At 40.6% G+C, this 27,285-nt stretch overlaps 1 long non-coding RNA gene across 3 annotated transcripts in view; it reads left to right on the top strand.

Moving 5' to 3' along the window:
- LOC114134738 (uncharacterized) overlaps positions 1–27,285 on the top strand; it is a 76,882-nt gene that overhangs the window by 3,976 nt on the left and 45,621 nt on the right. For all 3 annotated transcript variants that reach the window (XR_003593452.1, XR_003593451.1, XR_003593450.1), the window contains exon 2: positions 9,970–10,164. This is a non-coding gene — a long non-coding RNA (uncharacterized LOC114134738). The remainder of the gene's footprint in view (positions 1–9,969; positions 10,165–27,285) is intronic.

Genomic DNA, 27,285 nt, shown 5'->3' with positions numbered 1-27,285 from the left:
AGTGTTAGAGGGGAGCATCTCTTTAAAAACTGTTGTCCAAATGAAAATTGTTGAGCTAATTTTAGTTTATCACAAGACTAATTAATTTATGGCTTATTGTGACAGACCTAGTGACTTAAAAGAAATTCGACTTTGTAATTGAACGTCTTGGGCCTCTTTCTTTTTAAGGAACTTTCTTCAAGGAGTCATTACAGCAAGTCTTCTCTATTAATCCTCTAACAACATTTCTACATTTTCAGCTCATTATAGGAGCTCAGCAGATCTTCTATCAGATGGAGCTGAGAGGTGGAGTCACTTGAATTAAGAAGTTGTAGTTTAAAGGTTTTCTGTTAAAATAGAAAACCTTTTCAAGAATCCAACACAGCATTATGCACAATTGGTTGCTTTTTATACAGATGTAAAGTGTTTTAGCTTAATTTTTGTACTACATAAATTATGCTACATTAAATTAGCTTGCCAGAGTCGTTAGCTTGCAATGCTATCTTTTGTATGTTTAAGAAAATTAACGATGAAACAAACTTTTCAAAACATATAATCTAAGTGTAAATATGTTTTGTCATGGTAACTAAATATTTCAGCTGTGAAAATACATCATGTTTGTTGTGTTAGCCAGCAGTAGCATGGACAGAAGCTTTGAAAATATCACACCTCTTTAATTTTTTTTCATATTTTGTTGAAGTTTGACAACATAATTTGTGATGGTTTATTGCATTAAATCCGATTACCTGACAGTGAAGTTTGTGGTTGTAGCATGCAGAGCCAGAAAGCTGAGCTTCCTCCCCCCTGAAAGCCTGAAAAGACGAGGAAACCTCCTTCCTCCCATCCTTTGTGTCGGGGCTTACCTTTCAGAAGCGTTCCCAGTAGAACCCCTCTGTCTGTTTATACTCCAGCAAGACTGATGATGAAGGTGGTACAAAACAGAGACACACATGCTTGCATGACTTATCCAACCAAACACTCTAACACGCCGCTGTGAAAATGAAGAATACAGTGTTTAACCTCTGGAGCTGGATTCTTGTTTTGGTGCGTGGCAACAGCCAGTATCCATCACAGCACAGCTGAGTCGTGTCAGGACTCTTTCAGTGCAAACTCCTGGTCCAGGTTGGGACTTTAGCAGGACTCATGTAATTACAGTGCGCTCTGTTATCATTATGTTACAGGAGATACTGGGTATTTAGTGGAAGCTAATGCTAATGTCATTTTGTAGTAGTAAATTAGTACATTAGTATTTATCCAGAAATTTAATTCAGTGGAAGCAAATGCTAATGAGCTATGGCAACAAGATATTTAGTGGAAGCTAATGCTAACATGCAATACTAACATGGTATTTAGAAAATTTTAATGCTGAAGAATTTGTTAGTGAAATATTAGTATTTAGTGCTACAACACTATACTCAACACAGATGTTGATCATAAACTAACATTTACAAAATAGCTAAGAAAATTAGCTTTTTAGAATTCATTAAAGAAAATTAATTTAGCAGAAGCTAACGCTCAAGTGTTAGACCCACATGGTATTTAGTGGAAGCTAATGCTACAGCACAAAACTGAACTTGGATGAACTTTATACAACTGAAATTTACAAAACAGTTAAGTAAATTAGCGCTTTATCAGTTACCTGGGGAAGCTAAATGTGCTAATCGTTTTCAAAGTTAGCAAAAAAGCTAACATAAAAACGAGCTCTTGGCGTAGCAGCGGCAGTATTGCCACCACCGGTGCGTCGTCACCCTGCTGTGACCTGCTGCCTCAGTTTGACGTCGCCTCTCTGGTTCTGTATATCTACTTAAAACTCCCAGCTGGCCGGGGTGTGACTCAGCTCACCTCCGTGCTGTTCAGGCTTTAGCTTGGTGACGGACTAAGCAGGTTTAGACCAAAACAAACAGAGACCACTGCAGAGGGAGGGCGGATGAAGGAGTGCAGAACAGGACAGATGGGGCGGGGATCAGGGCCTTCGTCCCTCCGCTGCTCGTCTTCCCGTCCTGCTGCAGGTCTTTATATGTGCCTACATAACCATGGCTACAAAAGTTTTCTGCCTCTATTGTTGCGCTTTTTAGAAAATTATTTTCCACTCTTGTGGCATAAAGGATTCTTCCCAGCAGAGCTCAATCTGGCAACCTGCCGTTCCCATGACCCGCTCCCTCCTCTTCCTCACCATCGACACATGCAGGCAGAAAGCAGCAGAAATTGACAGACAGGGAGACAGAAGTTGTTTTTGTCTTTTCCTTTTTCTCCCTCTCTTCCGCATATGGTCATCCGTTCTGCCTGCCTGTCTGTCTGTCTGTCATTACAGTAAATCAGAGGGCTCTTCGGCTTTATCCGAGCGTCCTTCTGGCTGCGACGGCTGCAGCAGATGTTGGAGCTTGGGACAAAATGGATTTCCCCCCGCCGAGAGCAGCTTTTCTTGCCCTCCTTAATGGAGGCTCCTTGAAATGCTAATGCCCCACCATTAGTATAGTGGTGGTCTGGCATTGCGACGGTGGGAAAAAGGGGGAAAACCGCGGTCTGCGCTGAAACGGACCATGGTGTGTTCGGGCCATTGTACATAGAAAACAAAAAGGAGGAGGACATTGCTGCTAAAAAACTCTCAGAAATATTCTGGAGAAACGTCAACACTTCTGAGTTTGAAAAGTCAAATATTTGCAAGAAAAAACTCAGAAATTTTAGAAATAATCTTAGAAGTTAGCTAGAAAAAAACAAACATTTTTTACATTAATTTCAGAATTATTTTAGAAACAGTTGAAAAATTTTGAGCTCCAAAAGTCGAAAATTTTCAAGAAAACATTCTGAAATTTTCAAGGAAAAACTTGGAACTTTTCAGTTTGAAAAGTAGTAAATTTGCAAGACAAAACTCTAAAATTCTGAAGATTTATAATTTGCTAGAAAAACATTAAAACTTCTGAGACAAAAAAAAATTGTGAAATTTTTTTCTTAAATGTAAATTTCTGAGCTTCAAGTTGAAAGTTTTCATCCTTTGAAACTATTTTGTAATTGTAGAAAATGAATCTAAAAATGTCTGAATTTTTTGACTGTAATTTACTCCTTTTTCTTTTATTTTTCTGTCCATAATGGCCCTAATACGCTGTGGTAGGATAAAACCTTTGTCACCAAACAACTCGTGGAAATGACCCTCTGATCCGGGCAGACCAGCGTCTAGCGGAGGTTTGAGAAGGAGGAATCCAGAGAAGGAGACATTTGTCTCACCACAGTGTGATGGCATCTCCTCCCCTGGCCTCCCTCCTCCTCCTCCCCCAAGTCTCCAAATCTCGTCCAAGTTGAGCTCCAAAGAGGGATAATGATAATCAAACATATGAATGGAGCCATAAAAGAACCAATTTCTGCTCTGCAACGAGCATTTAAGGGATCAGGCAGAGATTCTGAAATTAGGAGGGCTTAATTCGCTGGGAACATTTGATGATCGGCCGCTGCTTACAGTTATCAGAGGAATCAAAGGGAGGCGAGCAAAGCCGCTTTGCCACGCAGCGTGCAGCATGTTTTCACTCCTGCAAAAAAAGGGGAATGAACCGCAGAAGCTGGAATTAGTTTTTGCGTCAGTGTGCAAAGGGAGGACAGCGCCTTGCAAAAGTGTTGATACTGTTTTAAACGGGACACATTATGCTAAATTCACATTTGTTCTTCGTTTGGGTTTTTGCAGCTTCTAGAAACGGCCCAAGTGCTTTAAAAAAAAACACCAGCCGGTTTCTGGCAATAAGTTCATGATTTTTGATGTCTGGAAAACGAGCAGTTTCAAAAAGCAGGCACTGCACAGTTACCTAGCAACCAAAGTGGAGTTCCAGCACATTTGGTCATCTGTTTCAACATCAGTCCAGGGGGCCATAAATGGCTCCCGGCCCCAATTTGACAAGATGAAAGCCGATTCAGGAGTTAGAATGGCCTAGTCAAAGTGCAAATCCCAACTGAGAATATGTGCCAAGACTTAAACATTGATGTTTTTACTGATCTTGTGATGTTTTGTAAATTAAAATGTGATTGTGTAGACGTTTAAAGCTGGTAGAAACAGCCCAGAAAGTTGGTTCAACATTTTTTTTCATGTTTCTTTTTTTATTTGTCAAAAACTTTCCCAATTTTGCAGTTATTTATTTAAAGGGGCAGCAATATCTGCCTGGTTGAGCTTTACATCATGTGTTAATGTTTTTTCTTCATCAAAGACACGCTTTGATTCTTTCCTGCATGTTTGAGAAGTCCTTTAATCTCCATGGCAACCATTCAGCTGTCCAAAACGCCTGTGTGGACCTAGCTCCGCCTTCAAGGTGCAGCTCCTCCCCTTTCAGCTCCTTCAGACTAGCCAGCAGTAATTAGCAAACATCTGATGGAATTGCTGATCTCATTATAAGAGCTACTTCTCAGAACAGCGCTGTTAGAAACGATAAAGGCGCCGTGTTGGGATGACTTCCTGGAGGCGGAGCTTCAGAAAGAGCAGGAGGTTTTTAAAGAGACAGAGGCCCAGTTCCAAGGTGATAAAACAGGAAATCAAATTTCATATATTTTGTATTTTTATAACAAATGAAGCTACTGTAGCTTTTTGATTGTGCTTTAAAATGGCCGCCATGTGGCTTCAGAACAGCCACAGAACAGTATTAGTATAAGTGTTAAAATTTGAAAACACTTCAAATTTTAACACTTTGAAGTGTAAAAATGGCCAAGACAAAGTCTAAAGGTAAATCTGGTGGAAACATTGTGGAAAAGAGAAGCTCTCTAATGAATCTGATTGAAGTTGAGCTATTTTGCAGAGAAAAATGGATAAAAATATTGACCTCTAGATGAGCAAAGATGGCGGAGAGAATTTAACAAAGCAGCGATATGTTTTCCAGTCACATAGTGACACAATCAACAAGCTACGTTACCTTCAGTTGTTATAAAAATGGTATAAAAATCAAATATGACTTGAAAGATCATATTGGGGGAGGAGCTGCACCTTGAAGGCGGAGCTAGGGCCACCAGGCATTTGCACAGCTGAATGGTCGCCATGGAAATTAAAGGATTTCTCAAACATGCAGGAAAGAATCAAAGCAACACTCCAGGAATCTTTTTGGTGAGGGAAAAACATTTAAAAAGTCAACTTTACATCAATTTTCTGATATTTATTGTCATAAAACAAAATTTTATTTGATCCGTCACCAAAACTAAACTAAATTTTGTCGCTGTAACGTGATAAACATGAAGAAAGTTTGTGGGATTTCTTGCCGGCGTTGTGTTTTTATCAGAAATGCGTCTTGAATCGGCTACAGGAAGCTCTTTTGCTCATTTGCTGTTTCTTGGTTAACCCCCTTCCTGCACTCACATGCTCACAGATTTATCGCTCTGGACACTCTTGTCCCTGTCAGCAGCTGGCGGGCTGAGTCTTGTTTGAGCTCATGGGTGTGTGTGTGTGTGTGTGTGTGTGTGGAGCCCAAGTAAAGCCGGCTGCTCTGCTCTGCTGTGCTGGCCAGGCCATGTGTCCACTTTAAAGCTCCTTTCTGAGAGGCCTGTGAAGTTGTTAAGGAGCTCCACTACACTGGCAGTTGGCTCTGGGAATCCCTCTGCCAGCTGTAGCCGACACACACACACACACATACACACACACACGCTCCTCTTTGTCTCACATGTTCATGCTCACTCTCGTCCGTCTTCTCCGTCCCTCTTTCTGTCGGTAATTGTCTGTTTCTTGTGTTCTGTTTCCCCAGCGCTGTCTGCTCCTCGTTGCGACCGCGGCAGCCGCATAATCTATGTAGTGAAACATCATTGCGGACCTTCTGTCTCTGCTGGCACCGGTCCGGCTGCACATGTTTCCTCCTGTATACCTGCTCGGATCGCTGCAAATGCACTTTGGCAAGCGCCGCCGAGGCACGTGCTGCAGCGGCGGCGCTTGGAAGCAGGAAATCAGGACATTTCTCAGATTCATCTCAAAATTTCTGTTTATTCTAGCAAAGTTTCCGCTTTTCAAACTCAGAGATATACTGGTTTTTCCAGAACGCTTATCAAATGATTCTAGTTTTTCTCCTTACACTTGTGACTTGTTTTTATTTTTATTATAAATTTATTAGCTATATATTGAAATCTGTGATAAATCATTTGTTTTCATGCATGTTAATTGTAATTTTACAGAAGAAACTTAGCATGTCTGGCTGAATCTTGCATATTTTCATGATGCTTTCATTCTGATAAACACTCATTACGAACATAAATAAATCTAAATGTAAGTATTTCCATTTTTTGCGGCGGTCCTCGTCTCGCTGTCGCTCAGGCGTAAATACTGTGAAGTTGCTTCGGTCTCTGAAGTTTGGCTGACCTTTGGTGGAGAGCAGAGAGCAGGTGCACCTGTGTCCTGTTCGCTGGCTCGCACTCCCAAGGTCTGCGGTGCACATCTGCTGGAGAGCGCCAGCTTGTGCACACAAGGAGGACGTTTGCTTGTATTGTCATCAACTCCATTTATGGCGGGAGTCCCTGGCTGCAGGGCCGCGGGTGAATTGTTGGGGAAGGCCGGTGGCTCCGGTCTCTGCTCAACAATCTGCTGATAGGCAGGGAAGGTACTTGTAAATAATATTTCTTCTCAAGGGTGCGCTTTATTCTGACACGACTACACCTTAACTTGCCTTATTTCATTTTTATTTAGACACTCTGGCCTTTTTCAAATCTTAGTTTCTCATCTGCTTTTCCTGAGAAATCAGAGAGTAAATATCCTTAAAATATTTATTCTTCCTGTCATATAAAGTGCCACCAATCCTGTTGAATCTGGTTTAATCCAACTCCAGTCCGTTTTCCTTGATGGTCCGGTTCGTTTGGGGAGGTGTGAATGAATGTGAAGAAAGCAGGAAGTGGACTACAGCGCAGAGCATTTTGGGTAAATACAAGAAGAGGTAGCTACGATGTAGCCTATCAGCAGAAATGGCTCCTGGTCTTTAGCCAAAGACTAAAGAGAAATCCTCCAACCGCTAAAATCTGACGCCTCCATCTTGTTTCCATCTGGTGAAGAAGGAAGTTGCTCTCAGTGTCTTCAGAGGTTTTTGTGTCGTTTCCTTCAGTGGTTCTTGGTGCAGCGCCCCCACAGGCCAGGAGGGGAACAGGTTGGTTTGACTCAGAGAACCACAGCAGCTGGAGGTGGAGCAGCTGGTGAAGTTCTGGTTCCAGTAGAACCGGGTCTACTGGACCATAAGGTGGGAAAAAAAACATAAAATCCTTTAGGATGTTTTCCAACCTGATAGTAAATGCAGAGGTTGTAGGATTTCTCCTTTGTCTTTGACTAATGACCATGAGCAATTTCTCCTGCTAGCGCTAAGGTAACGTGTTTGTTGGGTTTTATTTACCCAGAATGCCCTGCGGATTATTATCGCCCAGAGTGTCAATAACAATGTTGTCAGTCGCTCTGTGACTTTTATCATTTTATGTGTTGCTCTTAATATCCCAAGACGCTAAACGTAACATTAGCATAAAAAATGCAACATGATAATTGCACTCACTGAGGTTTCCATGGCGATACATCAGTCCTCCTCCTACTGTATCTCTCTGTGGTTTCACTTCTACAACCCAACAGCTGCATTCATGTTGTGATTAAATTATATTTATCCAGACTTCCAGGTACAGATTACAAATGTATTTCACACTTTTCAGATTTATGTGAGCAAAATATTTTGAGCTGCATCCAACTGAAACTCGATGAAATGAAGGTTTAGCAGAAAATCTCCATCCAATCTGAGAAACAGTGAGTTGTACTGATGTGAAGAAAGTCGAGGTTGTTGCGTAAAAAGTCAGTAATTTCCTGCATAGCTGCTGCATTTTCCAGAAAAGTCGCTCCATACATTTCTAAAACTTTTCCTTTCCTTTTGGCACCAGTATAGGTGTTGTTAGAGGTCAAAGGTCGCCTCTCCTCCTCTTTTCTCCTCTCCTCTGCTTCCTCTGGAGACGGCCGTGCAAGCTGGCGTCCTTTCACTCCACAGATGTCTCTGTTCCTATAGGGCTCTCGTTGCGAGGCGATGTGTTGGCAATTCTGCGAAGCACACCTAACACACGCACACGAACACACACTCGCAGATGCTCCCTCTCTCTCTTTCTCAGACACACACACACACACACACTCACATGCAGTTGCAGAAACACCCGAACACGCGGTGTGACTCTGCTGTTGTCGCCGCTGGAGTCTGCGAATCCTTTCCTCGTTTTCCTGTGTGCGATGCTTTTCAGAGGAGGAAAAGTGAGGAGAAAATGCTTAATGTGTGTGTGTGTGTGTGTGTGTACACACAACACATCCTGTGTGACAACCTGGCATAGCCTAGATCCGCCAGCGCTCTCAAGTTGGGTGTGAGAAGATTGTCATCACATACCTGAAGCTGGCGGGATTAACACCTGTTATGAGCGTCTCGTCGACGACGCGGCGTTTTCATTTCAGGTATTTAGCTTCTGCATAGAAACTTGTAATGAGTTTTTCAAACTCATTTCCTTCATTAGCGCTCGCAGCGGGAAAATACGACCAATATCCGATCTTTCCTCCCCAAAATAACCCATATGTGGAACTAATTTAGGCTTTTGATGCGCTCCAGATTCCACTTTTAGCGCTATAATTCTATTTCGGCCATATTTTTAACAGAAAAGTAACGTATTTAAGGTGTGAATGAAAAAAAATAAAATCATTTTATCAAATTTTGACTTTTCAAACTCAAAAGATTGCTTGATTCTTCTAGAATTTTGCTGAGATCGATCTCAGCATTTCTCAGTTTTGTAGCAAATTTTTACTTTTCAAACTGATAAATTTAATTGATTTTTCTAGAAAATTTCTGAAACTAATATCAAAATCTCAGGTGTTCTTGCACATTTTTGACTTTTCAAACTGAAAAAAAAAAAATATATATATATATATATATATATATTTTTTTTTTTTTTAAAGAACATTTTCTAGAAAAAACATGTATGTCAAAAAAGAGCAAATTTCTGCCAGAAAGTCTCAGGAATTTTCTAGAAAAAAAAATGCTCAGAAACTCAGAAATTTTGAGATTTTTTGCAGAAACTTCCTAGAAAAAACAAGGAAATTTCTGAGCTCCAAAGGTTGAAAATTTGCAACTTTTCAAACTCTTCAAATTTCAGTTTTTGTTTTCTATTCTAAAAATCTCCTGAGATATTTTGATGGAAATTTTCTCCTCTCTTTTCCTTCGTTCTTTGTACAAAGGCCCAAATACGATGCGGTGAATTTTATGTGTATCATGAACAATCAGGCAACAAAAAAAAATCACATTTTTGTAAAAACATTTGTGTTTGATCGTCCAGACCTGCTGTCTGGCGCCCGCCGACGTTTTCAACCAACTTTCCGTCGTTTTCACCTGTTTTCTCCCAGTTGTGCGTCCATCATGGACCAGCATGGCGGAGTGTGTTTCCCTCTCTGGCTGCTCCGTTGTGTGTGTGTGTGTGTGTGTGTGTGTCCACAGCATGGCAGTCCATCTGTCTCCAGGAGAGCAGCTTCCTGTTCTCTCTCTCTCATCTCTGCCACTGCAGGAACACACAACCTGGTCTGACATCCGCTCAAACACACACACACACACGCACGCTGTCGGTCTGTCTGTCTGTTTGCCAACATTTGTCCGTCCGTCTTTCCTGCACACATCCCCATAAAACTCATCAAAGCTGGTCATCTGCCTTCCTTCTGTCTCTCTGTCTGCCCGTTTATTTGTCTGTCATCCAAACGGTCACAAATGATGCTGTTTAGTGTGTGTGTGTGTGTGTGTGTGCGTGTTGGGGCACCATGTGGCATCCCCAGCTGAAGCGCCACACAAAATGGCCACTGAAACATTGCTGCTTCAAAATGGCGACGGCGTGGAGGTGCAGTTGAAGGTTCGAGGGCGACTCTGGCCTTGGCGTGTTGGAGGCGATGATATCCGATCAATCGGCCTCGTTTCCAGCAGCAGTGTGTGTCTCCGTCTGTGTGTGTGTGTGTGTTTGTCCACGGCGGACATTGATTGGTGCTATTTCTTCTTTGCCACATGACAGATGCAGCCTGTTCACAGCAGAAACGTCAATGCCCACACCTGCTTGGGTGGCAAGTGTGAGGCATCGCTGCCGATTGGCTCCATGGAGCCAGACAGAGAGACCGATGAAGTGGGAGGACGGACAGAAACCCGGCAGGATGCGAAAAACTGTTCTCCCTACAGACCGTCAGACACATCTAACACAAAGATAACCAAGGTAAATACTAAGGAAAGTCAAAAAACTTTCAAAACAGCATGAAAACTGGGTTTGCCACCTGGGTTGCCAGATCTGACTGACAGTTTCCAGCCCAAAAACAAAGTAAAACCCACCAAACTAAAAAAAACTCGACCCAACTCAGATCTCAGCCTCTAATCAAATTGATGTTCATAGCACCAGATATACAGTAGATGTATATAAACTTGTGTCTCTTACATCATCAACTGCAGCTCACAGCATCTTTGGTTGTTTGTTGGTTCTCTCTGGGGTTCGCTGACGTCCCAAAACTTTAGAAACATTTCCAGACGGGTAGATGTCAGTCTGTTGTTGTAGTTCTTTAGACTGGGGCGTCATGTGATGGTTTTTGAAATCCTTTGACCTGCTTCATGCTGCTGGTCAGGCTCTGTTTTTAGCCTGGATGTGAGAAGTGACATTAAACTCAGAAATAACTTTTCTTAATTGTTTAGTAAATAAAGTTATGAATATTTGCATCCTGCATTCACTCAGGTCATCAGTGATGGCCAGACTGCCACTAGCAAAGTAATGCTGGAGAAAAAAATGTTTAATTAGCTCATACGTGTTTCCGCTAACTTTGATTACAATTAGTGTACTTAGCTTCCCCTAAATTTATTTTTTTAGTTCTAAAGAGCTAATTTACTTGGCTGATTTGTAAAATTTCAGTTGAACTACTAAATACTGTATTAGTTAGTTTAGTTGAGCTTCTGTGACATGATGTTAGTTAAGCACTTAACATTAGTTTCCATTAAATATTGTGTTAGTTAAGCTGTTTAGCTTTAGCTTTCATTAAATACCATGTTGGTATAGCGCTTTGGCTTTCAATAAATATTGTGTTTGTGTAGCATTTTAGCATTAGCTTCCACTAAATGCTGAGTTGATGCTTCATCGTTAGCAGAACTGATATTTATCCTTCCTGCTTTAGCGTTAGCACAGCTTTGGCACAGTCATCGGCGCCCACTGCAGGTTATCTTTAGCTGATATTAAAATGAGTTTGATGATCTGAAACATTTCAGAAACAGAAGAAAGGGGTAAATCCTTTTCTCATGCCTGGATAAATCCTGAGCGGTCGGCTCACAGCATATGACTCCAGGAGGAGAGCTGCCTATTAGTCCAGTGATTACAGCAACAACAGAGCAATGTTATGAAAATAAATAGAAGAGTCTGATTCTCCTGTACAGTTGGTGAGAATGATCGAACACCACATGTTGTTCCTGCGTTTTCCATCCACTGCTATCACTTTCCAGCTCTTCGCCATCGTGGGGCAATCTGTTGGCTGTTGATTTAGCGGAAAAATAACCCTACATCATATTATCTCTGCACATATGTGTCAATCAAATAATAATAATAAAAAATAAATAAATCGTGACAGATACTTATCTGGCACATTGGAGAGTTTAAAGAAAATTAAATAAAAAAAGAGAAAGGCAGCTCTAGGCGCTGGGGCGTGTTTGACGCAGGTAGGATTATAGGCCCTAATAAGTTATAAATGATAGTAATGGCCATCTGTTCGCCTATAGGGAGCTCCTAGCCAGCTCTGATTTGGCACGCGGAGCCGCGGCACGACAGACACTCCTTTGAGCGTTGGGCGTTTAGAACGCAGCCACCTCGTGCCTGGGCATTTGCTAAATTCAGACGTGACACCCTGACAGCAGATGCTCAAAGCTAGACTTCAAGACGAGGATAAGCAGAGATTTTTTTTCATTCCTCTCTCCGTCTTCAGCAAGAGCTCTCTAAATACGACGCCGTCGATTAATGCAAACCAATTAGGAAAAATGTGGGATATTTTTAAATTTTAAAGCGACACGTGAGCGCACGTTGGTCGCTGGTAACGGTGGCCTCTTCCATCTGGGTGTGTGTTTGTGTGTGAAGGCTGCGGTCTTAGCCCTGTGGCAGGTGTCTCATCCCAGCGCAGTGTTTGCAGTCTGGCCCCTCTAAGCGCTGTAGCCTGTCTGAGGCAGATTACACACACACAGGAGCAGATGGGTGCAGACCTCAGCACCAGCAAACACTCAGCGCAGGGCCAGGCCAGCTGAGCGAACTGGATCGATACGGGCGTGTATTTATATGTTTGAAATCATGCGTACACAACACATGTCTGTTGCCTCCTCCGTGTTTTCGTGTGCAGGATCTGCGGTGTTAGCATGTATTTGTGGAGTAAGAGGGTAAACACTGCAATCCGGCAGAGAAAGAAAAGGGCGCGCTTCTCCTTCATCTGTCAGGGTCTGGTGAAGACAAGACCCCTCATCTTCCTCAGGTTTACTCAAATCAAACTTAGGTTTTAAATAAACATAGATTTTAACACATTTTTACATAAAAAGTTCTGGCAGGAACCTTTGTGTTTTGTTTTTGATACACCTGGAAATCTGACGAACAGCCGACAGCAAACCGATCTGACAGGACGCTGGATTAGACTACTGTTGTGTTCAAGTTGTGCTATAAGGAGTTAGCCTATTAGCAAAGCTATGCTAGCCTAAAATAGCATCTCAATCAGACGCTAACGCTCATGTCAGCTTCCACAGTCCACATTTCTAAAGAAGTTCCACGAATGATCAGAAGTTCCTGAAACTCTGGAAACACGAACTGTGCATCGACCAGATGATTAAATAACCTGAATAACAGATTAAAAACTCAGGCTGCATTCACACCAGCTCTGTTTAATCCACTTTAATCCAACTCCAGTTTAGCTGCCTTGAAAGTCCGTTTTGTTTGGTGAGCTTGCTAGGTAAACAACCAAAACAAACGTGCTAGCCTAGCGATAGCAGTAGAAATGTCTCCTGGTCTTTAGCTAAAGACTAACGAGAAATCCTCCAACCGCTAAAATCTGACGCCTTCATTTCTGTTTCCATTTGGTGAAGCAGGAAGTTGCTCTCAGTGTCTTCAGAGGTTTCGTGTTGTTTCATTTAGTGGTTCTTGGTGCAGCGCCCCCACAGGCCAGTAGGGGAACTGGTTGCTTAAAGGGTTTGGATCGTTTGTGAAGTTGAACCGCAGCAGCTGAAAATGGAACAAATGTTCTTACTTTGGTCCCCAGTTGATCCAAGTTTACTGGACTGTCAGGTGTGAAAACAGCCTATAAATATCAGTTGTAGAGCTCATATGTGTATTTATTCAATAATTTTGCAGTAAAAATTGTTTTCTGAATTAAATATATGGTTTTAGATGCTGAAATACTTGAGAGCAATGAGAAATGTATCTCGGTGGGAGAAAACCGGGATGGAGCACTTAGGGGAGATGAGAATCAATCAGAAATGCATAGGAAGAAAATGGCGGGGCTTAGATAAAATAAGGAGGCATACTCACAAATTATTACAAAATTATAAAAACTAATGAGGAAACTGAAACTTCTTGAGTTTGAAGTTGCTTTTCCAGTGTCAGGTTTGAGTTTATCTGTGCTGAACTTCAGCAGTTGTGTAAATATGGTTCTGGTTTGTCTTTGATTCGATTCGTTTGACAGAAGCTGCTGGTTTTGCCATCACTGCCCAGGGAGGAACTCGTTGCCCTGGCAATCAAAACAACAGGGGAGATTGTTGCTTCTTGCACTTTATTGCATTACATTCCTTCAGCATTTAATGTGCTGCCAAGAAGACGAGATCATCTGCGGTCATCAAGTATGCGAACGCTGTGTGAAGACAAACATTCAGTTTGTTTTATCCAACAGAAGCTCTGGCTGGTAGACAAAAAGAAATCTGACATTTCAGCCCACTTGAGACCTTGTTTTGTCTTTTTTTTGTCTCCATGCTTTATTGTTGAGTCATCAAACTCAAGGATGCTGCAACTGCTTTACATTCATTCGCTGCGTTCTTCACCTTGTCATTGCAGCCGCAACAACAAGGTGAAGTCAGAAGAAATTTCTGTTTCAGACAAAACTAACAAGAGCATACACAAACGCAATAATGCAAATAAAGCGATTTCACACTGTTTCACCACAATCAAAGTGTTTTATTGTACTTTAATGTTAGAACAGCACAAAACAGTGCAGAGTTGTGCAGAGGAAGGAATGAGAATATCACACATTTAACCTCATCACGTTTCTCCTACAGCTGCAGGTGTTTCAGGTTGTTTCTATCAGCTTTTCACATCTAGAAACCAACGTTTTTGCCAATTGTTTTTTGAAAAAGATCCCAAACTCAGGCAGAATGGATGAAAACAAACACAAAAACGTCAAATGCAACAGAAAAACGGTGCAAATGAAACCACAAACAAAATCCTGCAAACACAGGAAATAAACAAAGTAAATATGAAAAACTACAAACTCAGTCTACAACACTGAAATCCTCCAGACCACCAGGGGGAGTCAACGACCAGGTAATCTGGGAACAGATCCTCAGTAAATAATCATAATTTTTACCAGACGAAAGTTGGAGGAAGAAAGAAAGGTGCGTCATACTTCATGTTTTTTATGATATAGTATGAAGGCAGCAACTCCAGACTCCCCCTGGTGGTGTGGAGGACTTCTGTTTTCTGAAACAGCAGAAATCTCTGGTGGGAGATACGGTACATATTCCAGCATGAGTACCGACTCTCTGAGTCCAGCGGTGTGTGTGGGGTAAAAATACGAGTAGTGTGTTTTGGAGCTAAAATTTTTTTCTTTTAGCCCTCTCACTTTAAATCCAGAGAAGCTGCTACTGCTTCGTTTCTGCTGCTTTTGCTTAGAAGATATTGATGATGACTTCTGGAAACTTTTTTCATTAATATCATTTAAATTATATTATAACAAAACATTTACTGCACAAACATTTGACGCCAATTTTGTTAGATTTGAACAAGGAGATGGAACTCGGCTTGAGTTGCTAGGTAACGGGCAGAACTCTGCTGGGGTTGCTAGGTAATGGGCAGAACTCTGCTGGGGTTGCTAGGTAACGGGCAGAACTCTGCTGGGGTTGCTAGGTAACGGGCAGAACTCTGCTGGGGTTGCTAGGTAATGGGCAGAACTCTGCTGGGGTTGCTAGGTAACGGGCAGAACTCTGCTGGGGTTGCTAGGTAACGGGCAGAACTCTGCTGGGGTTGCTAGGTAACGGGCAGAACTCTGCTGGGGTCACTCAGCTGTTTTTAGAATCAGTAGAAACATAAATGGAAGTACAAAAATGGCAGTTTCACTGCAAAAACACAAAATGTTTCTAGTGCAAATATGTTTGTGCACTTGAAATAAGACAGAACTAAATAGATTACCTTTCAGCAAGATATAGGAACTTGTTTTAAATAAATAATTCTTTAATATTGATGAAAAGGTTCTAGTTTCATTAGCAGATTATTTCAATTTGGGAAAAATATATTGTTATAAGTGGATTTATCTGCCAGTAGATCTCATACTTTTTCATCAATATTAAGGAATTATTGACTTAAAACAAGCGACGGAGCTAGCTTGGTACACAGCTGTGTGAGTCCTGAGGGGCCTGATGTCCAAACAGGAAGAGGTGTCAGATAGCCTGGGGACAAGACTCTGGGACACAACAACTGGCCTGTCTCCACCCTCTCTCACACACACACACACACACACCCACCCCTACACATGCACACCCACACACACAGCGCCTTGAATGGACGCCCAGTTGACACCAGCCTCCTTCCTGCAGATCCAGATCCAAACCTGTGGATGCAGAACTCGTATCAACTTTCCAGACCGCTCATGTTCTGGTTCTGCATCCACAGAACCAAACATGGAGAAGCAGCGTTCAGCTTCTGTGCACCACAAATCTGTAACAACCGTTCAGAAAACTACAAAGCAGCCGAAACACTGAGTTCCTTTAACTCAATGCTAAACCCACCCGGTTAGAGTTGCTGTTTGTTAATGTTTTTTCAATTGTTGACTCTATGGTGCTTCTTTTATGACTTTTCATTTTTGCATTTTCTAAGCACTTTGAACTGCCTTACTGCTGGAATGTGCTGTACAAACATGATTAACTGATCTAGTGAGGAAGGCCGAGAGGGGAAAAAACACTTTCATCATCATCATTTAAGTATTCAAGACCATCAAACTAACACTAATATCAAAGATGGCAAGAATAAATACAAAACCAGTTTTCAAATGATTTAATTTATTGAGGGAAAAAAACCAGCAGCGACAATTGCTAAGAAGCTTTGTGGTTTCTTGACTCTAGCTTTGTTTCCATCAACCCTTTTTGAAGCATTGTGTGAAAAGGTTGTTGAAAACATCACAATTCAAAATAAAGTGTCTTTGCACTTAAAGTGTTTTTTTGTTGTTTTTTTTTATCTAATGAGCTCAAGAGAAGCTGGAAACACATTTAGCAGATTTGTTCTTACAACTGCTGCTCTGGGATCTTCGTAGATCCTGGATGAGTCAGTCTTGGAGTAATTTTGGTAAGGTTTTCTCCATTTGTGGAAAACCTTAGCACATACTTCATGATGTGAGGCAGGACCTGTTTAAGTGCTTTCTAGAGGTCTGGCAGTGATCAGGTCAGTTTGGGAATCTGTCCTTCCTTTAATAAATACTACAGATTATTAGAACGATCAGAACATTTAAAGTCTGAATGTGGAAATGATTGTGGTTCACGTGTGTGAATTATTGCATTGTTCCACTTCTCTTGTGCTTGCTCTATAGATGCTCTCTTCATGCCTGTAGGTGTGAGTGTAAGTGTCAGTGTGTGCTTGTTTGTGTATGTTGTAACTAATTAGTTTTCAGCTTGATTGCTTGTGTGTGTAAATGAGTTTGAAAGGCTATGTAATCACCCAAGATGAGGACTGTGTGTGTGTGTGTGTGTGTTAGCGTGAAGGCAGCTGGACCGTAGCCAAAGCCTTTCCAGGTCATTTTAGCTACACCCTCTCAAGAATGAAGCACTCGCTTGTTAAGAGGGTTTTGTGTTGAAGAGACTAAAATCAAGAACATGTCCCCTTCCTCTCTCTGACGAGTTCGTCTATCACGTCTCTACTGCTGTTTCTGGCCCTCAAAACAAACCGTCCTGCATGTTTTAAGTGTTTTCCTGGGTCAGTACACCTGATTTCAACTGATGGCTAACATTGAAGGGCACTGCTACCTCAAACCTTAGCTGAGCTAACACTAAAGTAAAAATCAAGATGCTAACAATGAAGTGCTACACCAAATTGGTATTTAATGGTAGCAAATACTAGAGAAGCATGCTACATAGCAGAAGCTAATGTACCATGCTTCTGCTATGTAGCACGGTACATTAGCGCCAAACATTAAAGTTTAGCGCTTTAATGTTAAAGCACTAAACCAACATGACATTTACCGGAGGCAAATGCTAAAGAGCTAAACATGTACATTAATTAATGGAAGCTAATGTTGAAGCATCATACTGACACAATATGTAACGGAAGCTAATGCTACGGCGCTACACCAACACGGTATTTTCCAGAAACTAATTCTTAAGGGCTACACCTGACTGAAGCTAACGCTAAGGGCTACAACAACATGACAACATGGTATTTACCAGAAGCTATTGCTAAAGCACCATAGCAATATGGAATTTAGCAAAAGCTAATGGTAAAGCGCTACACAAACACGGTATTTACTGGATGCTGACACTAAAGTAACGTACTCCAGATTATTATATCATGAGGTTGGCATGCACGAAAATGCCATGCTATGCGTTATTTACTATTTACTACATGCTATGCGTTATTTAATGCTAAAATACAAACACAATACCAACATGCTATTTACTAGAAGCTAATGCTAAATGACTGCTGGAGATCGGCACCACCGCGCCGCATTCCTGTTAGGATATGTAGGTGTACTAATAGACGATGAATGGATACGTTTCTAGAGTTCACTTGAAATAAATTCATATATTCTTAAGAGATGAATAGAAAATAAGATTTAAAATTTATTTACGATGAATTTATTTTGAAATGTAAACAGGTATCCGAATTCTCTCACGACTGTAGTGATGTAAAGTGACCCAGGTCAGAGATTTTTAATAAATATTTCTATTTAGTGAAAAAAAACATACTTAATCATGTCAAACTGCATGTATTTAGATAAATATATTTAGTTTGGTACATCAAACCCTTCCAGAGTTTATCGTATAACTGTTTTCTTTCTTATCGCTGATATTTGGTTTATTTTCCTGCTGGTTCATCTTTGTGTCCGTTCTCCCCAAACATTCCCACACCGCTCAGGGTTGAAATTCATTCCATTTCACTCATTCCTCTTTTCTCGATTGCTTTCTCACCATTTACTGTTAGAATTGCCTCTCTGCTCCGATATATTTAAACCGTCCCCCTGGGGGGAGCAGAAGTCTGCCTCAATCTGGAACCAATTGTTTCATTCGGCTCATGAATCCAGAACCAAACCCTGACAAAAGAAGTGTTGTAAGGACCGCCGTGTTATTTGTTTCCAACACAGTTGCAGATTGCCCCGTTATCAGTGTGTTTATTGTGCGTCAGCGCTGCAGCCGTGGATGTGGAGAGGGGCCTGAGGCTTCGCAGCACATCAAAGTTGTCACAATAACGCTATGGGCAGATATGAAATAAGCCAGAACTGTCACTGATAAGAGGCCACTTTTAAACGCTCCTTCTGCGGTGATTTTGCCCTGCAAGTTTGGATCGTTGCACGTTCCCACACATCGAACACCAGCTTAGTTCCACTCCCATCTTCAAAGTGGGATGTAATCGGAAAGAGGCTTTGCTCTGCAGAACAACGATAAGCTGCTAATTAGTGAGCTGAACTTGGATTGTTTTTTAAAACCAACATTTTATAGATATATCATTAATATTTAGTCAAATTTAATAAAGGAAATGAACTCTACACTTCAGCTTTGCATTTCAGGCAAAACCTGTGGTTGCAAAAGTATTGTCCATCTTTTTGTCACATTTCAATCCAGAATTTTATTTTATTTTTTTTTTATTTGCTAAATCAACAGAATTAAGTGCATAATTGTGGCTAGCGTTTTAGCACTAGCTTCTGATAAATATCATGTTGATCCAGTGGAACTCATGCTATGTGTAGTGGTTTAGGTTTAGCGTAGCTAACATTGTGATAGCGGTGCTCATCACTGCAGCTAGAGATACTATAACGTGCATATTGAAGTTGAGCCCTAAATCAAATTACTCTTGACTGAGCTTGAGTTATTTTTTTCAATAAAAATGGGCAAAAGTCTCAATCTGTAGATGGACAGTCAGTTTGTACAGACTAAATGAAACCTTTACATTGGTCTGGCTAGCATATAAAATCCATAAAGTCCATTGAAGTTTGTGCCAGCGTGAGAAAACATGGAAAAGTTGAAGCGGTGTGAATATTTTTGCTTGCAGGTGAATCTGAGTGCGCACGTGCGTCTGCTGTAGATTACACCAGTTGGAAGCCAATTAGCATACGCCATCAGGTAGAGTAATGCTTTGCAGAGGTAGCCTTGTGAACAGTTGTACACAGCACTAAAACATTCATTACAGAGGTCAAAGTTCACACAAACATCTTCCAGAATCCAGAATAAATAAATTTTAAGAAACCTATTGATTTATTGCCGTATTTTACAAATGGTAATGAAACGACAACAAAAAATGTCTCAAAGTTTTATGTATCTGACTGTAAACCGGCCACCGTTGTGGTCACATGTGGCGGCCTGACCTCTGATGCGTCTTCATGTGCAGGAGGGCTCAGGTCTGGCCAGCAGAGCCGAGGAGCTCCGTCTGCTCTTAAACCCATTAAGGCCACCTGGGTGCGTAGCCGGGAAGATGGCCGGCAGGTTTGTTGTGCCGAGAGGTGGCCAGGAGCAGCAGGGTGTTTGGCGAGATTAGTGTCCGCTCACATGTTGCATAACAGATTCCTTGGTCATGAGAAAGCTGTCTGCGTGCTGCACTACACCCAAACGCAGCACACACCACGGAGAAGCAGCATTAGCCTCCTACTGCTTTGGATCCCTGAGTTCCTGTCGATCATTAGGTCATTTTTACACCAGATTCAGTTTGTATGGCAGGAGAAGCAGCCAGATTGACCTTTCACCCTGGGCAGGTTGAGTGGAAGCCTCAACAAATGTCATTATCCATCCATCCAGGAGGTGATTAGGTGGGTGACGGGTTTGAATCCATCCACACCAACTGCTCTGAGATTGAGATTACAATGGAGCAGCGCCTCAAAGTTATTCACATTTTATTTTTTTATTGGGATTTGGAGCTATAGACCAGCAATATGGTTGTACATAGAAGTGAAACATGGTTTTCTAAACGTTTTACAACAAAAATGTAAAAAGTTTGTTTCAGAACCACACTTCTAGCACCATGACATTTTATTGAAGCAGCTACCTGGGTCACAGTCTCTAATTCAGCCCAGTGCTTAATTGGTTTGAATTTTACCTAAAGAAAAGAAACTTCTCTGTGTAAATTGGTGAATTCTCATCGGAACGAGTAGACTCACATGTGGAATACCACAAGGCTCAGTCCTTGGTCCCCTCCTATCATGTACCTACATAATACTTTTGTCAACGCACAGCTTCAGTTATTACAGATAGAAACCAGAGATCAGGCTGAACTCTGGCCTGAACCTTCAGAGCCACATAAGAATGGTTACAAAGTCTGCCTTCTATCACCTGAGGAACATTTCCACGATTAAAGGACGAATGTCCCAAACAGATTCATGCGTTTATCTTTAGTCGCAGTGATTACTGCAACAGAGTCTCCACAGGTCTGCTTAACAAATATCGAATAGACTCTAAAAATTCTGTTTGCTGTTGTTACCTAGGTAACGCGTTAATTTCACTTGTAAACATCAACAAAGGACAACAAAGCCACTTCGCTGGCCTAAAATAGCATCTCAATGCTAACATGTGGCAGCTAATGCTAACGTCAGTGTCCATAGTCCTTTTTTCTAAAGAAGATCCATGAAACATTAACTTTGAACTAATCTGATGGTTAAATAACTTCAATAAGAGATGAAAACAATAAGTGTCTTTGTTGTTGAGCTCATATGTTTATTTAGTCAATAATTTAGCAGCAAATGTTTCTTTTTCTGTCCTTTAAACACCCTGAAATTAAGTCGGTTAAAAGCTTTAATCGATCTCAACCCCAAACGTGACGAACAAAACCTGGGCTGATCCAACATGCCTGTTTGTCTGGGATATTTTGCATGTTTGTCAGCAGGACGGGGTTTCGGTCATAAACAAGGTCACCATGGCGACTGCAGATGCAAATGCAGCAAAGAATAATGTTGAATGTCAGCAGTGGGAGCCCACTGTGCATGCTCGTGTGTCTGTGTGTGGAGAAGAACCCACCAGCCGTTCAACCCCACTGAGAGTCATAAACACACGCAGGCATGTTCTTCCACAAACAGACATTTTAGAGAGGAAAGGCACACAGAGATTATTATTATCATTATTCCACTTTTTACTCACATTTTCAGTAGAAACACAAACAAATCACACATTTTACAGAGTATGGTATAAAGGCCACATTATCCATGCAGACATATACATTTAGACAAAAGAAAAAAAAACAAAACATCTCAACTGCAAGTGTTTCAAATCTAGAAAATCCTGATTATTTTATTAACTTTTCTCATTTTTTTCATAAAAATGTTTTTTTGTAGGCATTCATTCCATCACATAAATTTCCTTCCTTAATTGATTTAATTATCGTTTTATTTTTCATTTTATTCACTCAATAAATATGAGTAGTTCATGTAGGAACTAAAAATTATGAATGAAAAGGAGCAAAAAGAAGCATAAACTTATGAAATCTGCCCCTTTCGTCGCATAAAAATAAATTAGACTATTGTAAACACATTTCATTTTTAGGTCCGACTTCAAGGTCCTCAGTGTTTCGGATGTTTTGCAGTTTTTTGGAGGTTTGTTCCAGATTTGTGCTGCATAGAAGCTGAAAGCTGCTGTTTATCTTTGGTGTAATAAAAAAATCTAGTGAAACTTTTCCATCCAAACTCTCTGGAGTTTGTTGTTGAGAAAGAGAGAGAAAATATTTGAAATGAAAAAACTCAAGAAATGCTGAATAACTTTGGATGAAAATCCCAGATTGAACAATAACGTCCCTCCATCTATTCATAATCTGTCATTATGCACTGCAAAAGCACAGAATATTGCCAAGTATTTTTAGTGCTAATATCTTCGTACACTTGGAATAAGACAAAACTAACTTGCAACTAACTTTTCAACTGGAAATATGAGCTTATTTAAAGTCAGTAATTCATTAATAGTGTTGAAAATAATGTTGCAATTTTTATATATCTGGCAGGGTCAGATATATAAGGTAGTAGTTACATTTAGTAGTAACTAGTTACATTTACTTGAGTAACTTTTGAGAAAATGTTCTGTTAGGAGTATTTTTGCTATGCTGTAATTTGAGTAACTTTATTATGAAGTATTTCTACTCTTGAGTGAAATTTCTGGATTTTTTACCCACTGAATGAAAAACTAACGTTTTAACCAAAAATCCACCAGACAGACACACACCTGCAGTTTGTGTTGAAGTTTCATAAGCTGTTTATTGACACACTGTGTAAAAAATAATTTTGCCTGATTTTGTTATTTTTTGCTACTTTTATGAGTTATTGTCAATACCAGCATTTCCGTTTAGTTTTATATTTTGGTCCATCTGATGATGTAATTTTGAAATATGAAATGATTGATCGTTTGATCAGTTACTCTTACTGGACAGTTTTCGGGTAATTTACTCGTCTTTGGTTTGTTTTGTCTTATTTCTAGATGTTTGCACTAGAAACCAGATTTGGTGTTTTTTGTGGTGCAGCTCCATCTTGAAGCCCCCTGCAGCGTCTTTCTTCCTGATTCCCACATCGTCGTAATCCGTCCGTTTTGGATTCGGGTCCAAACTCTCACCCAGCCTGACCTGCTCTGCAGAGGCTATTTTCTAATATTATTTACGCAGCGACTCCCTTTAGTTCTCGCTAAGCTGGTTTTTTCCTAGCTTTTCACTGAAAGGCTAAAAACACACAAATCCTCCCCAAAAGCCTCCAAAAAACCATATGGAGCACTATACCTTAATCAGAGCATCGCTGCGTGTGTGTGGGTGTGTGCGCTCACTAATATTAGAATAATCCCTGGTGATTATGGGAGAGGTTATTAGGATGAATATGGCAGCCAGGCTGGTCGGGTTGAGCCGAGCCCAGGCGGCAGTGAGAAACAGATGTCAGTTGACCCACATCTGCAATGCATGCTGGGACATCGGAGCGCCGGCTCGGGGATACGCCGCATCTGGGGCCCCAAAAGATCGTTTCAGAAAGCGTCCCCCGAAAGCTGCCCGTCTTTGTGCCACGTTTTTCCTGCCTGGACGGATTTCTTCTTCTTTTTTTGTTAATTATAAATCCTCCATAAATAGCAACCAACTGTCTAATTTGGTTTTTCAAGGTTATATCTTTACACTTCTGTGACAATTGTGACATTTTTGTATAAATGTTAGTCCTGTCAATCGATCAAAAGATTAAATCAGATTAATTACTACTCCTAGCTTTGGAAGGCCCTCCTGCCACATTCCAACCAATTAAAATGCAACCAATTAATCTGATTGTTGGGAGTTTTTTGGAGCAGGAAGCAGCTAATTTAGTTTTCCTGCACTCAACAGAAACTAAGGGAAAGTTTCTCCGTTCCACATGCTAGCAGCTAACAAATGACAGATAAGATATATTTTATTTTCTAGTTTTGGGTGCTCACCCTTTTTAATGGCTCCCTGGGAAACCGCCCATTTAAATATAACGCCACTGTACGCACATTTTAAAAAAAAAAAGCTTTATTGTCTCAAAAGAAACTGGCAACAACTACCACTGATTTTTAGTGTGAACATTTTTCTCCAATGATGGTGGCCATTTTGGAAAAAGAAAAGAAAAGTTCAAGAAAACATATGGGATGTCTATGGTTCAAAATATGCTGGCTATGACTCGACACTAAATACATTAATTGGCGATTCCAGTTCAAAAATTTACTTTGCATGGCAACAATGGCAGCCATGTTGGAAAAAAGTCAATAAATATAATTTTTATTGCTGAAGTTGTGTCTGATTTGACAATAAAAATATTAATTGTGATAAATTTTGGCAAATTTAATGCAAAAATGTATTTTGGCAGCCATCTCGAATTTTCATTTGCTATATATACAGTACAGACCAAAAGTTTGGACACACAGTTGTGTCCAAACTTTTGGTCTGTACTGTATATTAAAAAAAGCTAGCCTGTGGAAACATCTGTGTTAGGTTCTTGTATCACATGTGAAAGATTTATCTGAAATATTAAATCGTTTGGTGGATGCATGGCGTGCTGTGTGCTTGGAAATGGAGACTGAAACATCCGCGTCGCGTTTAAAGTCGTTCCTTTAAACGCTTAATTTTTTAAAGCTGCAACCACACGCGCACCATGTTCAACCAGAGGTAGCAGACTTGTACTTTTGTTGAATCCAGCTGGGCGTTTTAGTGGTGCAAATACGAGCTGAAACCCAAAGCAGTAAAAGTAGTATTGGGAACTACCGCCACCCCTCGGGGCGGTGCGTCTGCTGGTTTCCATGGCGACTGAGAGCAAACCGATGGAAAGACGGCGCTGGTCGAGAGACAAATCCTTCTGCAGTCTGGAAAACATGAGATCCAACATGTTATACGCCTGAAATTTCATTTTAACGAGCGAGGAAGGGTCAGAAAATGTTCACATGTAGAGGAATTCTCCCCTGACAAGAGAAAGGCGAGGGGAAGGAGTCCGACGTCTCCAAACCAAACACTGTGGTTTGAAGTTATGGTTGCATTTTCCTGAAATGATGCGGTAGACCAACACTGAGCCGTAATTGAAAACAGCTCTCTGGGTTTGCAGCTAACTGTGGGACCGGCTCCGCTTCTGCACGGTGCGCCGGCGTTCTTCTCCTCTGGTCATTCCTCTGAATCCCCCAGAGGGTCGAAGGTCACGCTCCAGGATATCTGAGCGATGACTCAGCAGGCTGTCAAGTGACAAATTCAGAGTGTCGCATTGCCTACTAAGGAGAGAGACGCAACATTTCTTTATTCCCAGGATAAACGGCTTCGCCTGGGACTCCAGATTAGGAACTGTGCTGGTTTTCATTTCCAGATGCAAAGATTGTCAGAGCTGGGAGTAACTAGTTACATTTACTCTGTTACTTTTACTGAGTACATTTATTATGAAGTATTTCTACTGTTACTTGAGTAACATTTCTGTGTTTTCTACCCACTGAATGAAAAACAAACTTGTTTTAACCAGAAATTCTCCAGACAGACTTACACCTGCAGTTTGTGTTAAAGTTAGTTTTTTATTGAAAAAACTGATTTGGAAAAAAAATTTCCCTTGTGTGATTTTTTTAGTTTTGCTAAAAATAGTAAAACTAAACAATATCTAACTAATAACTACAGGTGAGCGATATGGATTTATAATTTTATCACAATATTTTGTGAAACTGTTGTAATAACGACAATAATAACGATAAACTATAACTTTTTCATTAGATAACAAAATATTTAGTAATAGAATACGTACCTGTGACGTTTATTAATGAAGTAATAACATGGTGAAAATAATCCCCCATTTTTTTCTCTTATGACAGGAAAAGTAATCCTCAAAATTTTGCTGCTAATGTTTCACTGTGTAACTTTAAAATATTCTCCCTAAATTAAATTAAATTAATCTCCTCTGTTACAAAAACAAAAACCTGTCATGCTGTGGGCTGGTTTTTTCTTTTTTGCTTTTGAAATACTCTTTAAAATATCAAAAGATTACAACACAAACGGTTCATTAGACCTACAAACCATCTCAACGTTGAACTCATTTGAACTGAAACTCGCATTCTGTAGTTTAATGTAATTCAAACCTTGCAAAGGAGAAAGCTTCCTGATGCTAAATGTCGCTAACCGTGTTGTTAGCTTCAGCTACTGTAGGTGCTAAAATATGTCATGAACAAGTCCCATATTGTGCCTGTGTTTGAGCAACAGCGCAGAAGGACAGGAGGGCATCAGATGAGTACAGACTGTTTCCACCTGGCAGGTGCCTGGTCTCTAATCCCCCCTCTCTGTCTGATTAAACACACCCACACACACACACACACAAGGTCATCTCTCTGTCAACCATACAATAGTGCTGTGTACCCGTTTGGCCTACTTCCTAAATACTTCCTCTTTAGAAAGCAAATAAAAGCCAGGGAGAGAAACTGCTCAGGAGTTTGATTCTATTTCAGGAAGATCTACTGACATTTTATTTTGCTTTTTATTTTTTCATCTATATAAAGCAGGGCTTTGTAAGCTGAGGCTCTGGAGTCACAATATAATATTTTAGATTAAAAAAACAATAGCTAAATTTTAAAAGTATGACTCTAATATCAAAAGCAGATTTTAGTTTTTACTCGTTTGTCAGGGAAAAATTACATTGAATTTCCACAAGAAAATATAAGATGGTTTATTAGGGCCATACTAGGAAAAAATTAAAGTTATGAGAATATTATGACAATAATCGTGTAGAATAAACTTCAGCTTCATATCAAGTTATAATGTTATTACCTCATCAAAAACATACATAGAGTTTTGCTTTGATTCTTTCATGAATGTTTGACAAATCCTTTAATCTCCATGGCAACCAGTAATGTACAGATGGACGTAGCCCCGCCTTCAAAATCGAAGCTCCTCCCTCACTCAGCTCCGTCAGACTAGCTTGCAGCATTAGCTCATTATAGGAGCTGCTTCTCAGCGAAACATTTGTAAAAACGTTATTAAAGGGTTAGTAGAGGAGCCATGTTGGGATGACTTCCTGGAGGCGGAGCTTCAGAAAGACCAAAAGCTTCTTAAAGAGACAGAGGCCCAATTTCAAGGAAGGAAGGTCATATTTGATGTAAAGTTTCTATGGCAACTGACAGAAACAGTTTATTGATTGTGCTATAAAATGTCGCCATGTGGAAACATCATCTGGCCCTTAAAATCTGAGCTAAATGCATCGTTAAAGAGACTGAGGCCCAATTTCCTGACTTTAAATCAGGAAGTAACATTTCTTTTAAGTCATATTTGGTATGTATCATTTCTATAACAGCTGAAGTTAACATAATTACTTGATTGGGCTATAAAATGGGATTATGTGTCTGGAAATCACAACGTACTGCCCCTTTAAGAGTTTCCCCTCCTCATTCTCCCTGGGGAGGTTTGGCCTTTTTCACCCCCCTCTGATAGCTTTAATGTCTGCTGAGGTCAGGACAAGGT

This window comes from Xiphophorus couchianus, chromosome 19 (assembly GCF_001444195.1).
Source record: "Xiphophorus couchianus chromosome 19, X_couchianus-1.0, whole genome shotgun sequence".
Classification (NCBI taxonomy): Eukaryota; Metazoa; Chordata; class Actinopteri; order Cyprinodontiformes; family Poeciliidae; genus Xiphophorus; species Xiphophorus couchianus.
Note: the sequence above shows the minus strand (reverse complement) of the source record. Positions and strands in the feature narration are given on the sequence as shown.